Below are 13,646 nucleotides of genomic sequence, written 5' to 3' on the forward strand. Positions count from 1 at the left end.
GCTAGGTACGCATGTCGAGTTAAGCACAGCATTTCATCCTCATATGGATGGACAGTTCGAGCGTACTATTCAAATTTTGGAGGATATGCTCCGCGCATGTGTTATTGACTTTGGAGGTTCTTGGGATTAGTTCTTGTCATTAGCGAAGTTTGCCTACAACAACAACTATCAGTCGAGTATCCAGATGGCTCCCTATGAGGCATTATATGGTAGACGGTGTTGATCGCCGGTTGGATGGTTTGAGCCGGGAGAGGCTCGGTGTTTGGGTACAGATTTAGTATAGGACACCTTGTAAGGTTAAGATTATTTAGGATAGACTTCGTACAGATCAGTCTAGGCAGAAGAGTTATGCCGGCCGTAAGGTTCGTGATGTGTCATTCATGGTCAAAAAGAGTGTTGCTTCGGGTGTCACCCATGAAGAGCGTGATGAGATTTGGGAAGAAGGGCAAGTTAAGCCCTAGGTTCATTGGGCCTTTTAAGATCCTTCGGAGAGTGGGTGAGGTGGCGTACGAGCTTGCGTTGCCACCAGGTTTATGAGCAGTGCATCCAGTGTTTCACGTATTTATGCTTCGAAAGTATCACGACAACCTATCCCACATGTTAGACTTCAAGACTGTCCGGTTGGACAAGGATTTGACCTACGAGGAGAAGTCGGTGGCCATTTCAGACCGGCAGGTTCGTCAGTTGAGATCGAAGCATTATCCGTCGGTTCATGTGCAGTGGAGAGGTTAGCCTGTAGAGGCAGCTACCTGGGAGTCCGAGTCCGATATGAAAGCCATTGTCCCCATCTTTTCTCCGACTCAGGTACTTATGTATGTATGTTCGAGGATGAACGGTTGTCTTAGATATGGAGAATGTGATAACCCAAAGGATCATCTCGTGTTTTAGAACCCAATTCGGGGTTTCGAGACCTTCAAGACCTCATTTTTCTTTCTCTTCGATTTGCGTGCGCAGTCTAGGCGCGTTCCGGAAAGCCTTTATGTGAAATTTAAGAAAAATATTGAAATTTGCCTTTAAAATTGATTATAGTTGACTTCGGTCAACGTTTTTGGTAAACGGACCCGGACCCATGATTTGGCGGTCCCGTAGGGTCCGTAGTAAAATATGGGACTTGGGTATATGCCCGGAATCGAATTTTGAGGTCCCTAGCCCGAGAAATTAATTTCTGAAGAAAATTATCAGCTGGAAAATATAAGGATTTTTAGAAATAGAATAGTGTGTAATCACATTGGTATCGGGCCCGTATTTTGGTTCCGGAGCACGGTACAAGTTTGATATAGTATTTAAGTCGTATCTATGAAATTTGGGGGAAAACGGAAGAGATTTGATATAATTTGGACCCTCGGTTGAGAAAATAGAAATTTTGAACTATCTAGAGATTTTCATAAGTTTTGGTGTTAAATTCGTTGTTTAAGATGTTATTTTAGGTATTTGATCGCACGAGCAAGTTCGTATGATCTTTTTAGACTTGTATGCATGTTTGGTTTGGAGCCCCGAGGGCTCGGGTGAGTTTTGGATAGGCTACAGAGTGATTTTGAACTTAGGGATTTTGCTGGTATGCTTCAGCAGAGTTGCAGGCCTCTGATATCGCAATGGCGAGATCAGGCTTCGTATTTGCGAGCTTCATAGGCTTGGCAATTGCGAGGCTTCCATCACAAATGCGAAGGAAGCTGGGCCTGGGCATGTTTGCAATTGCAAAGTTTTATTCGCATTTGCGAAGGAAACAAGGCAGGGGGAACTTTGCATTTGCGATCAAAAGTTCGCATTTGCGATAGCAGCAGGAATGTAGAAGGTTCGCAATTGTGATGCCTTTTTCGCATTTGCGAGCTTCGCAAATGCGAAGTTCCAGTCACAATTGCGACATATGTAGCAGTTAAGTTGGGACTTGGATGGGATTTTAAACTCATTTCTCAAATTTTCAAACCCTAAGCTCCCATAGGCAATTTTCCAAAGGAGAATTCTTCCTCAAATCATAGGTAAACGATTTCTAACTCATTTTCTTCAATCTATTTCATCTTTTTACATGATTTAATCTCAAAATCTAGGGTTTTTCATGGGAAATTGGTTGTTCTTGGGTAGAATTTAGGAATTTCGAAATTTGGGGATTTGGACCTCAAATTGAGGTTGGATTTCAAAACCAATTGCATATTTGGGTTCATCGGTGAATGGGTAGTCGGGTTTTGGTTCGAACTTCGAGTTTTGACCAAGCGGGCCCGGGGTCAATTTTTGACTTTTTGGGGAAAATATTGGGAAATCTATACTCATGCATTAGAATTGGTTTATTTAGCATTAATTGATGTTAATTAGTTAATTATGCATAGATTCGGGCGGTTTAGAAGTGGAAATCAAAGGAATATCGATAATTGAGGCTTGATTTTGGCCGTGAAATCGAGGTAAGTGTTTGGTCTAACCTTAGCTTGAGGGAATAGGTATTGTATCTTAATTGCTACGTGTTAGTGTTGAGTACGACGTATAGGTGTGGTGACGTGTATCTATACGTTGGTGTCGAGCATGCAAGTGAGTCTTATACTTTGACTGTTGTGACTCTTATTATGTACTGTTCATGTTTAAATTGATGATTATCCATGTTGAACATGTCCTATGAGATTTTCTTGGTATTTGATCATTGTTGAGTATTGACTCAAGTTGAGACTTATTTTGTGAAGTTAACTGTTGAAACGAGATTGGTTATAGTTAATTCCCTTGCCGGGATGTTATTGTTTCTATTGTTTGGGTGAGGAAGAGTATAAAGCATGAATAGTGATGTCGTGCACGATATTGTGAGAGAGTGTTTATGCACTAAGGGCGATGTCGTGCCATATTCAGTGAGTGTTAATGCATGAAGGGTGATGACGTGCCATGTTTCTGTGAGTGTTAATGCACAAAGGGTGATGTCGTGTCATGATTATGAGAGAGTAAAAGCACGAAGGGTGATGACGTGTCGCTTCTGTTAATTTCTATGGTGAGGACGAGAGTAAAAGCACGAAAGGTGATGTCGTGCACTTGTTACTGTGTTATCATTTCCGTTGGTTCAAAGTTGATATTTACCTTGTTTCTCTACTTTATTATTCCCCCACTGTATGTCCCCTTCTCATTATTTTTGTGTTATTTCTTTATTTATTGTTGTTGCCACTAGCATGATTATACTGTTCAGGTTATATGTGGGTGTCTTGTCCTAGCCTCGTCACTACTTCGCCGAGGTTAGGCTCGACACTTACTAGTACATGGGGTCGGTTGTACTGATACTGCACTCTGCACTTTCTGTACAGACTTTTGGTGATGGACCTCGTGAGTAGATCTTGGGTTGCTGCCTTCAGTCCACAAGAGACCCGAGATAGATCTATTGGCATTCGCAGACCCCGGAGTCCCCTTCCTTCTATTTTAGATTTCCTGTATCTTTTCATTTCGAGAACAGTTGTATTTCTTTTAACCCAATATTTGTAGAAATCCTTAGATGTTCGTGAAATTGTGACACCAGATCGTTGAGTAGCCTTGTTTCAGAACTTGAGTTGTTATGAAACTTCCGTATTGTATATCTGCTTAGCTTTATTTACTATTTATTACTGTTTGGGTTAATATAATGTGTTAAAATATGTCTATTGGCTTGCCTAGCTTTCACGAATAGGCGCCATTACGATCCCGATGGTAGGAAATCTAGGTCGTGACATGTGACTTACCGGGGTAGTTGGTTCGGTAGGGGGGGATGTTTTAGAATGAGTTGGGACACTTTGTCCTAAGGTTAGAAGCCTAAGTTGAAAGTGTTGACCGGATGTTGACTTATATGTAAACTGCTCCAGAATAGAGTTTTGATGGTTTCAATAGCTCCATATGGTGATTTTGGACTTAGGAGTGTGTCTGTATATTGATTTGAAGGTACGTAGATGATTTTGGCTTGAATAGGCGAACGTTGGAAAAATAGTGGTTTGGAGAGTTGAGATATTTGACCGAGAGTTGACTTTGTCGTTACCAGGCTTGGATTTTGGTTTCAGAAGTTGGAATGGGTTTGTGGTGTCATTTATGATTTTTGTGCAAAATTTGAAGTCAATGGAATTGATTTGATAGATTTCAACATCGATTGTGGAAGTTGGAATTCATTAGTTTTCATTACGCTTGAATTAGGGTGTGATTCGTGTTTTGTGATGTTGTTTGATGTGATTTGAAGCCTCGACTAAGTTCATATCGTGTTTTAGGACTTGTTTGTATGTTTGGTTGAGGTTCGGGGGGGCCTCGGGTGGATTTTGGATGGTTAACTGATTGAAGTTTGGACATGAGGGATTGCCGAAGTTCACCAGATCTAGTGCGATCGCACCTGCAAAGAATTTGATCGTAGGTGCATGACCGCAGAAGTGAAGGAAACATCCCAGGAGCGGTGTAGCTGGGGTTGTAAAGCAGCACATGTGAGAGGTTTTTGGCAGAACCTGCGGGATCGCAGATGCAGAAGAGAGGCACAAGCGCAATAAAGGCGTGTGGAAGTAGCCTCCGCAGAAGCGGATATGATGTCGTTGGTGCGGCTCCGCAGATGCAGAGCCTTGTTCGTAGAATCTAGGGTAGGAGGTCTTCAGGGAAACTGCAAAAGCAAAGCAATGGTCACTCCTACGGGACCGCAGGTGCGGTTAAGTGGGTCACAAGTGCGAAAGCACTGGCAGTATATATTTGAAAGGTTCCGAGATTTTATTCATTTATAGACAATTGAAGCTCGGTTGGAGGCGATTTTTGAGAGAGTTTTCATGGGATTTATTGAGGTAAGTCACTCTTGATCAGTTATATTCAATAATATTGATTACCCATTGATTTTCCCCCATAGATTTGGTATTTTTGAAGTGAAAATTTGGGGATTTTGACCAATGTGTTGGAGAGCAAAAAATGGAGGTTTGAGTGACAACTTGGTATCAGAATTTAGTAATTTTGGTATGGTTGGACTCGTGATTGAATGAGTGTTTGAATTTTGTACCTTTTGTTGGATTCCAAAACGTAGGCCCGAGGTTGACTTTTTGAGTTGACTTTTTGACTTTTGTTAAAGAACTTAGTTTTGTCATATGGAATTGATTCCCATAGCTTGTGGTGATTGTATCGAGTTATTTCTTGCTAGATTTGAGGCGTTTGGAGGCCAATTCGCAAGGCAAGGGCATATTGGAGTAGAGATTTTCACAGTTTGAGGTAAGTAACACTTCTAAACTTGGTTCTGAGGTGATGCACATGATAGGTGACGGGCGTGTGGGCGTACACCATAGAAATTATGACTTAGTCAATTTCGTGGAACTGTGTAGCCATCTTATCTGATTAATATTAGTGTACTCTATGTGTTAGAGAATTTGAGCTGTGATTTATGTTAGAAACATGTTTTGGCTAGGTGCTAGTACTATTGGGTCCACATCATTCGTTCTTTTGCTATTGGGTTATTTGCTTATTGTCATAAGTGTTGTAATCCCGAAGGACTGGAGAGATTGATGGCTGAGTGAGGTCGAGGGTCTGTTGTGAGTGATATTGATAGGATCAGACTGGGCGCCCCAGCGGGTACTATTGACTCATGATAAAATCGGGTTGCACGTCGCAGTAGGTATTATTGACTTATGATGAGATCGGACTGCATGCCACAGCAGGTATTGTTGATTTATGATGGGGTCGGGCTGCGCGCATCATCAGGTTTTATGAGCGCTTGGGCAGGTCTGCCCCTCCGGAGTATGACATACCAGTAGTGAGCGCGGGTACCATATAGTGCTAAGTGACTGAGTGTAATGAGTGAGAATTGAGACAATCGGATTGAGTCCACTAAAAGTGCGAGTACGTGATATTTTCATTGTGTTGCATCACATGTGACATGCACATTGACATGTAGATATAGAGATGTAATATTCCTCATATCAGTCATACTTGGCATATTTTATATGTATTGAGCTTAACTGTTAAACCTGCAAGCATGTCTACATTCATGTACTGTACCAACAAATTATGAGTTACTCTGAGATATTATTGTCATATTTCCTATCATTTATATACTGTTAAAATTCTGTATTTGGACAGTATTGATGGAGCTCGTCAGTGCTTTCAGCCCAAGGTTAGTCTTGTTACTTATTGCATATATTGTTTGGTTCTACTTACACTACACTTTGCACTTCGTGTGCAGATCTAGGTATTTTCGGGTACGACGGTTACTGATTTAGGAGCTTTATCAATTTGGAGGCTATCGAGGTAGCTGCTTTGGCGTCCACAAACCTTGACTCTCCTCCTTTTTCTTTTTAGTTTATTTATACTATTCTACTTTCCCAAACAATGGTTTAGTAGACAGACCATGTTATTGTATAGATGATCATGTACTTACTGACACCCAAATTTTGGGGGATATTGTATTGAGTCGCGGTATTTTCTTATAAGTATTTGTGAGATTGTTTTTTACTCTTGAGCTTTTTTTCTATGTTTCCAAATTTAAAGATACGTGGTTTATTGTGATTGCCGGCTTGCCTAGTATTTCGATAGGCGTCATCACGACATGTGGGATTTGGGTTGTGATGTATCAGAGCCTAGGTTACATAGGTCTCACGATTAATGAGCAGGTTCAGTAGAGTCTTGCAGATCGGTACGGAGACGTCTGTACTTATCTTTGAGAGGCTGCCAAACCCTTAGGAAAACTTCACATTCTTGTATTCTTATCGTGCGAACTTGTTGATTCTGGAAACTAAACTTTTGTTATTCTACTCTCTCACAAATGGTGAGGATACACGCTATCGGATCAGGCGGACGACCACAGTACCACCAGCTAGGGCCACGAGAGGCCGGCGCTGTGGCAGAGGCCGAGGTGCAGCTCATATAGCAGCTAGAGTAGCACATGTGACCCACTAGTTGCTCTAGCATAGGAGCAAATTTCAGATGTGGTTGAGCCAGTGGGACTAGCTCAGGCACCAATTGTGCCAATTGTGATTACAGGCCTTTAGGAGTCTTTGGACCGGAAATTGACTGTATGCATGATCCTTGCTCAAACCTCCATCATTCAGTGGGGCTGAGTTAGAGGATGCTCAAGACTTCTTGGATAGGTGCCAATGGATTCTTCGCACGGCGGGTATTCTAGAGACTAGTGGGGTCTCATTTACTACTTTTCAGTTTCGGGGGAAGCCTTTAGATGGTGGGAGGCCTATGAGTAGAGCAGGCCAACCAATGTTGCACCACTTTCATGGCACGAGTTCTCCATTCTCTTCTTGGAGAAGTTTGCACCATCGACCCGTAGGGAGGAGTTGTGTAGGTTGTTTAAGTAGCTACACCAGAAGGGTATGTCTGTGACCTAGTACGAGATGAGATTTTCAGAGTTGGCTTGTCACATGATCTGGTTGGTTCCTATAGAGAGAGAGAGAGAGAGAGAGGATTGTGAGGTTCATTGATGGCCTCAACTATGGACTGTGCTTTGTTATGACTCGAGAGAATATATCAGGTGCTAGTCGACGAGGTGGTTGATATTGCTCGGTGACTAGAGATGGTCTGTAGTCAAGAGTGTGAGTAGAGGGAGGCCAGGAGGCCTCGTGGTTCGGGTGGTTTCTGTAGTGTTTCTTCTGGGGGTCAGTCCTACCACATCAGGTATCGTCCTTACATGCCCGCTCAGATGGGTCATCCGATTCATCGTGGTGTATCAGCTAGCCATGGTTCAGACAATGCTCACCCGGGTCAGTCATCTCTCAGTGCACTCTTAGCTCAGAGTTCATCTCGTGCTCCATCAGTTCAGGGTTTATCTGTGCCGGTTCTTCTAGCAGTTATTTTGGTTCTCGGGGTCCAATTTAGTCCCCACCATTATTGACGGATTAGGGTTGCTACGAGTGTGGGGAGCTTGGACATGTGAGGAGGTATTATCCCTGCCTTTTGGGATGTCCAGCTCAGTAGAGGAATCAGGCTGCTACTTCCGCACCAGTTACTTCACCACTCGCTCAACCAGTTCAGGGTCCATCTAGATGTCGCCTTAGAAGGGAAAGGCGATCAGATGGAGATCAGGCTCGATTCTATACTATTACTGCCAGGCTAGAGGTCATTGCTTCAGACACAGTGATCACATGTATTGTCTTAGTATGCCACATGGATGCTTCTATATTATTTGACCCTAATTCTACTTATTCGTATGTATCATCATATTTTGCTCGTTATTTGGATATGCCCCATGAGTCCCTAGTTTCACCTATTCATGTATCTACATCGGTAGGCGATACTATTCTTGTGGACCATGTTTATCGGTCGTGTGTGGTAGCTATTAGGGGACTGGAGACTAGAGTTGATTTCTTATTGTTTAATATGGTTGATTTCGACATGATTTTGGGCATGGATTGGTTGTCTCTATGTCATGTTATTCTGGATTGTCACGCTATGACCGTGACATTGGTGATGCTGGGATTTCCGAGGATCGAGTGGAGAGTTCTCTAAATTATGTCCCTAGTAACGTGATTTCTTATTTGAAGGCCCAACAGATGGTTGGGAAAGGGTGTCTGTCATATTTGGCCTTTGTGAGGGACGTTGGTGCTGATACTCCTACTATTGATTCTGTTTCAGTAGCGCGAAACTTTTCGGATGTATTTTCTGTAGACCTGTCGGGTATGCTACCCGATAAGGATATTGATTTTGGTATTACCGAATAAGGATGTCACCTTGGGGTGCACCGGTTCTGTTTGTGAAGAACAAGGATGGTACTATGTGAATGTGCATTGATTATATGTAATTGAACAAAGTTACAATTAAGAACAAGTAACTTTTGCCGCACATTGATGATTTATTTGACCATATTCAGTTAGCTAGAGTGTTATCTAAGATTTGTTTGAGGTCTAGGTATTAACAGTTGAAGATTCGGGACTCGGATATTCTGAAGATGGCATTCAGGACCCACTATGTTCACTATGAGTTCCTTGTGATGTTTTTTGGGCTAACAAATGCCCCATCAATATTCATGCATCTGATGAACAGTGTATTCTAGTTATATCTTGATTCATTTTTCATAGTATTTGTTAATGATATCCTGGTGTACTCATGTAACCATAAGGAGCATGCACAACATTTAAGGGTTGTATTACAGAAGTTGAGGGAGGAGAAGCTTTATGCCAAGTTCTCCAATTGTGAGTTTTGGCTCATTTCGGTGGCGTTCTTGGGGCATGTGGTGTCTAGTGAGGGGATTAAGGTCGATCCAAAGAATATAGAGGCGGTTCAGAGTTGGACCAAACCGTCTTCAGCTATTGAAATTTAGAGTTTTCTAGGTTGGGTCGGATATTGTCATCGCTTCGTAAAGGGTTTGTCATTTATTGCAATGCCTTTGAACAGGTTGACCCTAGAGGGTGCTCTATTTAGGTGGTCAAGAGAGCTTTCAGAAGCTCAAGACTGCCTTGACCACAGCTCCAATTCTAGTTTTGCCTTCAGCATCGGGTTCTTAAATGGTGTATTGTGATGCTTCTCAAATTTGTATTGGGTATGTTTTGATGCAGGGGGGTAGAGTGATTGCTTATGATTCATGCCAGTTGAAGCCCCATGAGAATAACTACCCCGTTCATGATTTGAAGTTAGCAACCATCGTTCATGCATTGAAGTTTTGAAGGTATTATCTCTACGGTGTGTCTTGTAAAGTATTTACGGATCATCGGAGTCTCCAACACTTGTTCAAACAAAAGGATGTAAATTTTGAGGTAGCAGAGATGGTTGGATCTGCTAAAGGACTATGATATTACCATTATGTATCCTCCCGAGAAGGCCAATGTGGTGGTTGATGCCTTGAGTAGAAAGGTAGTTGGTATGGGTGGCCTTGAATTTATTCATGTTGGTAAGAGATGGCTTGCATCAAATGTTCAGGCATTGGCCATTCAGTTTGTGAGGTTAGATATTTAGGAGCCTAGTCGAGTTCTATCTTGTGTGGTTTCTTTATCTTCCTTATATGATCACATCAGAGAGCGCCAGTATGATGACCCCCATTTGCCTGTCCTTAAGGACTCAGTTCAGCACAGTGATGCCAAGGAGGATAATGGGGTGTTGCAGATACAGGGTCAGATTTGTGTGGCCAATGTGGATGGGCTACGTGAGTTGATTCTTAAGGAGGCCCACAGTTCTTGGTATGCTATTCATCCGGATGCCGCAAAGATGTATCAGGGCTTTAGGCAGCACTATTGGTGGAGGAGGATGAAGAATGACATAGTGGGGTTTGTAGCTTGGTGCCTAAATTTTCAGCAGGTGAAGTATGAGCACCAATGGGAGCGTATCACCAAGGACTTTGTAGTTCGGCTCCAACAAACTTCGAGAAAGTTTGATGCTATTTGGGCGATTGTGGATAGGTTGATCAAGTCCGCGCATTTCATTCAAGTTAGGATTACCTATTATTTGGAGTTGTTGGCTGAGATCTACATCTGCAAGATTGTTCATCTTCGCGGTGTGCCGGTGTCCATCATTTCAGAATGGGACATATAGTTTACATTACAGTTTTAGAGAGCAGTGCAGCGAGAGTTAAGCATATGGGTTGAGTTGAGCATAACATCCACCCTTAGACGGACGGACACTCCAAGCACACTATTCAGATCTTGGAGGATGTGCTATGTGCTTGTGTCATAAATTTTGGGGGTTCTTGGGATCAGTTTATGCCGCTTGCAGAGTTTGCCTACAACAATAGCTACCAATCGAGCATTTAGATGGCTCCGTGTGAGTCTTTTTATGAGAGACGGTGTTGGTATCTGGTGGGTTTGTTTGAGCTGGGTGAGGCTAGGCTATTGGGTACTGACTTGGTTCAGGATGCTTTGGACAAGGTTAATTTCAGGATCGACTTCACACAACGCAGTCTAGATAGAAGAACTATGTCGATCGGAAGGTTCGTGATATTGCTTACATGATGGGAGAGAAGGTGCTACTCAGAGTTTCACCTATGAAGGGTGTTATGAGGTTCGGGAAGAAGGGAAAAATGATCCCTCTGTATATTAGGCCTTTCGAGGTGCTTGAGAGGATTGGAGAAGTGGTTTACAAGCTTGTATTACCGCCTAGTCTGTCGGGTTTTCATCCAATGCTTCATGTTTCCATGCTCCGGAAGTATTTCAGCGATCCGTCTCATGTTTTAGACTTTAGCACGGTTCCGTTGGATGGTGATTTGAATATCATATGGAACCGGTGGCTTGGATCAGCAGGTTTGAAAGTTGAGGTCAAAGAACATAGCTTCAGTGAAGGTGCAATGGAGAGGTCAGCCAGACGAGGAGGCTACTTGGGAGACCAAGAGGGAGATGTGGAGCATATAGCCACGCCTATTTGAGACTCCAGATATGATTCTAGATCCATTTGAGGATGACATTTGTTTAAGAGGGGGAGATGTAACGACCTGGCCGGTTGTTTTGAGTGTTGTAGCCTTGTTCCCCCATTTACTACTTATTATGTTCTCAATTGTTGTTATATGACTTGTCAGGGTAGTTTGTTCGGTCTCGGAGTTGTTTCAGAATGAGTTGGGACACATAGTCCCAAGGTTGGAAGCCTAGGTTAAAAGAGTTGACCAGATGTTGACTTATGTGTAAATAGCTCCGAAATAGAGTTTTGATAGCTCAGTATGGTGATTTTGGACTTAGGAGTGTATTGGTATATTGATTTGGGGGTCCGTAGATGATTTTGGCTTGAATTGTCGAAAGTTGGAAAAATACAAGTTTAGAGAGTTGAGAAGTTTGACCGAGAGTTGACTTTGTGGTTACCGGGCTCGAATTTTGGTTCCGAAAGTTTGAATAGGTCTGTGGTATCATTTATTATTTGTGTGCAAAATTTGAGATCAATCGGATTTGAATTGATAGGTTCCGGCATCGAATGTGGAAGTTGGAATTCATTAGTTTCAATTAGGCTTGAATTGGGGTGTGATTCGTGTTTTTAATGTTGTTTTATGTGATTTGAGGCATCGACTGAGTTTGTATCATGTTTTAGGAATTGTTGGTATGTTTGGTTGAGGTCCTAGGGGGCCTCGGGTGGATTTTGGATGGTCAACGGATCGAAGTTTGGACTTGAGGGATTGCTGAAGTGCACCAGGTCTAGTGTGATCGCACCTGCGAAGAATTTAATCGTAGGTGCACGATCACATAAGCGAAGGAGGCATCGCAGGAGAGGGTTCAGCTGGGCTATGAAGCAGCGCATGTGTGAGGTTTTTGGCCGCACCTACGGGACCGCAGATTCGGAAGATAGGCATAAGTGCGATAAAAGCGTGTGGCAGCAGTCTCTGCAAAAGCGTATAGGATGTCACTGGTGCGGCTCCGTAGATGCGGAGTCTTGTTCGCAAATGCGGGGACATGAGGTCTTCAAGGAAACCGCATAAGTGGAACAATGATCGCTCCTACAGGACAGCAGGTGCGGTTAAGTGGGTCGCAGGTGCGAAAGCACTAGCAGTATATATATTCGAAGGGTTCCGAGATTTTATTTATTTTTAAACTTTTGAAGCCGGTTGGAGGCAACCTTTTAGAAAGGTTTCACGGGGTTTATTGAGATAAGTCACTTTTGATCAGTTATATTCAATAATATCGATTACCCATTGATTTCCCCCCATAGATTTGGTGTTTTTGAAGTGATAATTAGGGGATTCTGACCCATGTGTTAGAGAGTAAAAATTGGAGGTTTGATTGACTATTTGGTGTCAAAATTTAGTAATTTTGGTATGGTTGGACTCGTGGTTGAATAGGTGTTCGAATTTTGTAACTTTTGTTGGATTCCGAGACATGGGCCCGGGGTTAACTTTTTGAGTTGACTTTTTGACTTTTGTTAAAGAACTTACTTTTGTCATATGGAATTGATTCTTATAGCTTGTGTTGATTGTATCGAGTTGTTCGTGGCTAGATTCAAGGCGTTCGGAGGCCGATTCATGAGGCAAGGGCTTATTGGAGTAGAGATTTGCACGGTTTGAGGTAAGTAACACTTCTAAACTTGGTTCTGAGAGTATGAATCCTTGAATTCCATGTTATATGATCGGTGTTGAGGTAACGCACATGCTAGATTATAGGCATGTGGGCGTACACCGTAGAAATTATGACTCAGTCGATTCTGTGGAACTGTTAGCCATCTTATCTGAATAATATTAGTGTACTATATGTGTTAGAGAATTTGAGCTATGATTTATGTTAGAAATCTTGTTTAGGCTATGTGCTGGTACTATTGGGACCCACAGCGGTTATTCTTTTGTTGTTGAGTTATTTGCTTAAATTGCAGTTATGTACTCAGTCACATTCATTATTGCATATCATATCTCAGTCTCTATTACCATTTATTGTCACATTATGTATTATTACTTTGGTTGATTGGCATGAGTGTTGTGAGCCCGAGAGACTGGAGAGATTGATGACTGAGTGAGGCCGAGGGCCTTTTATGAGTGATATTGATGCGATCGGGTTAGGCATCGCAGCGGGTACTATTGACTCATGATAGGATCGGGATGCACGCCGCAACAAGTATTATTGACTCATGATGGGATCGGGCTACACGTCGCAGCAGGTATTGTTGATTCATGATGAGGTCGGGTTGCGCGCAGCATCAGGTTTTATTAGCGCTTGGTCAGGATCCGCCCCTCCAGAGTCTGACATACCAGCAGTGAGCGTGGGTATCGTACAGTGCTAAGTGACTGAGTGTGATGAGAGAGAATTGAGACAATCCGATTGAATACTCTGCCAGTGTGAGTACGTGAGATTTTCATTGTGTTGCAT

Source organism: Nicotiana tabacum, chromosome 1 (genome assembly GCF_000715075.1).
Source record: "Nicotiana tabacum cultivar K326 chromosome 1, ASM71507v2, whole genome shotgun sequence".
In the NCBI taxonomy this organism is placed as follows: Eukaryota; Viridiplantae; Streptophyta; class Magnoliopsida; order Solanales; family Solanaceae; genus Nicotiana; species Nicotiana tabacum.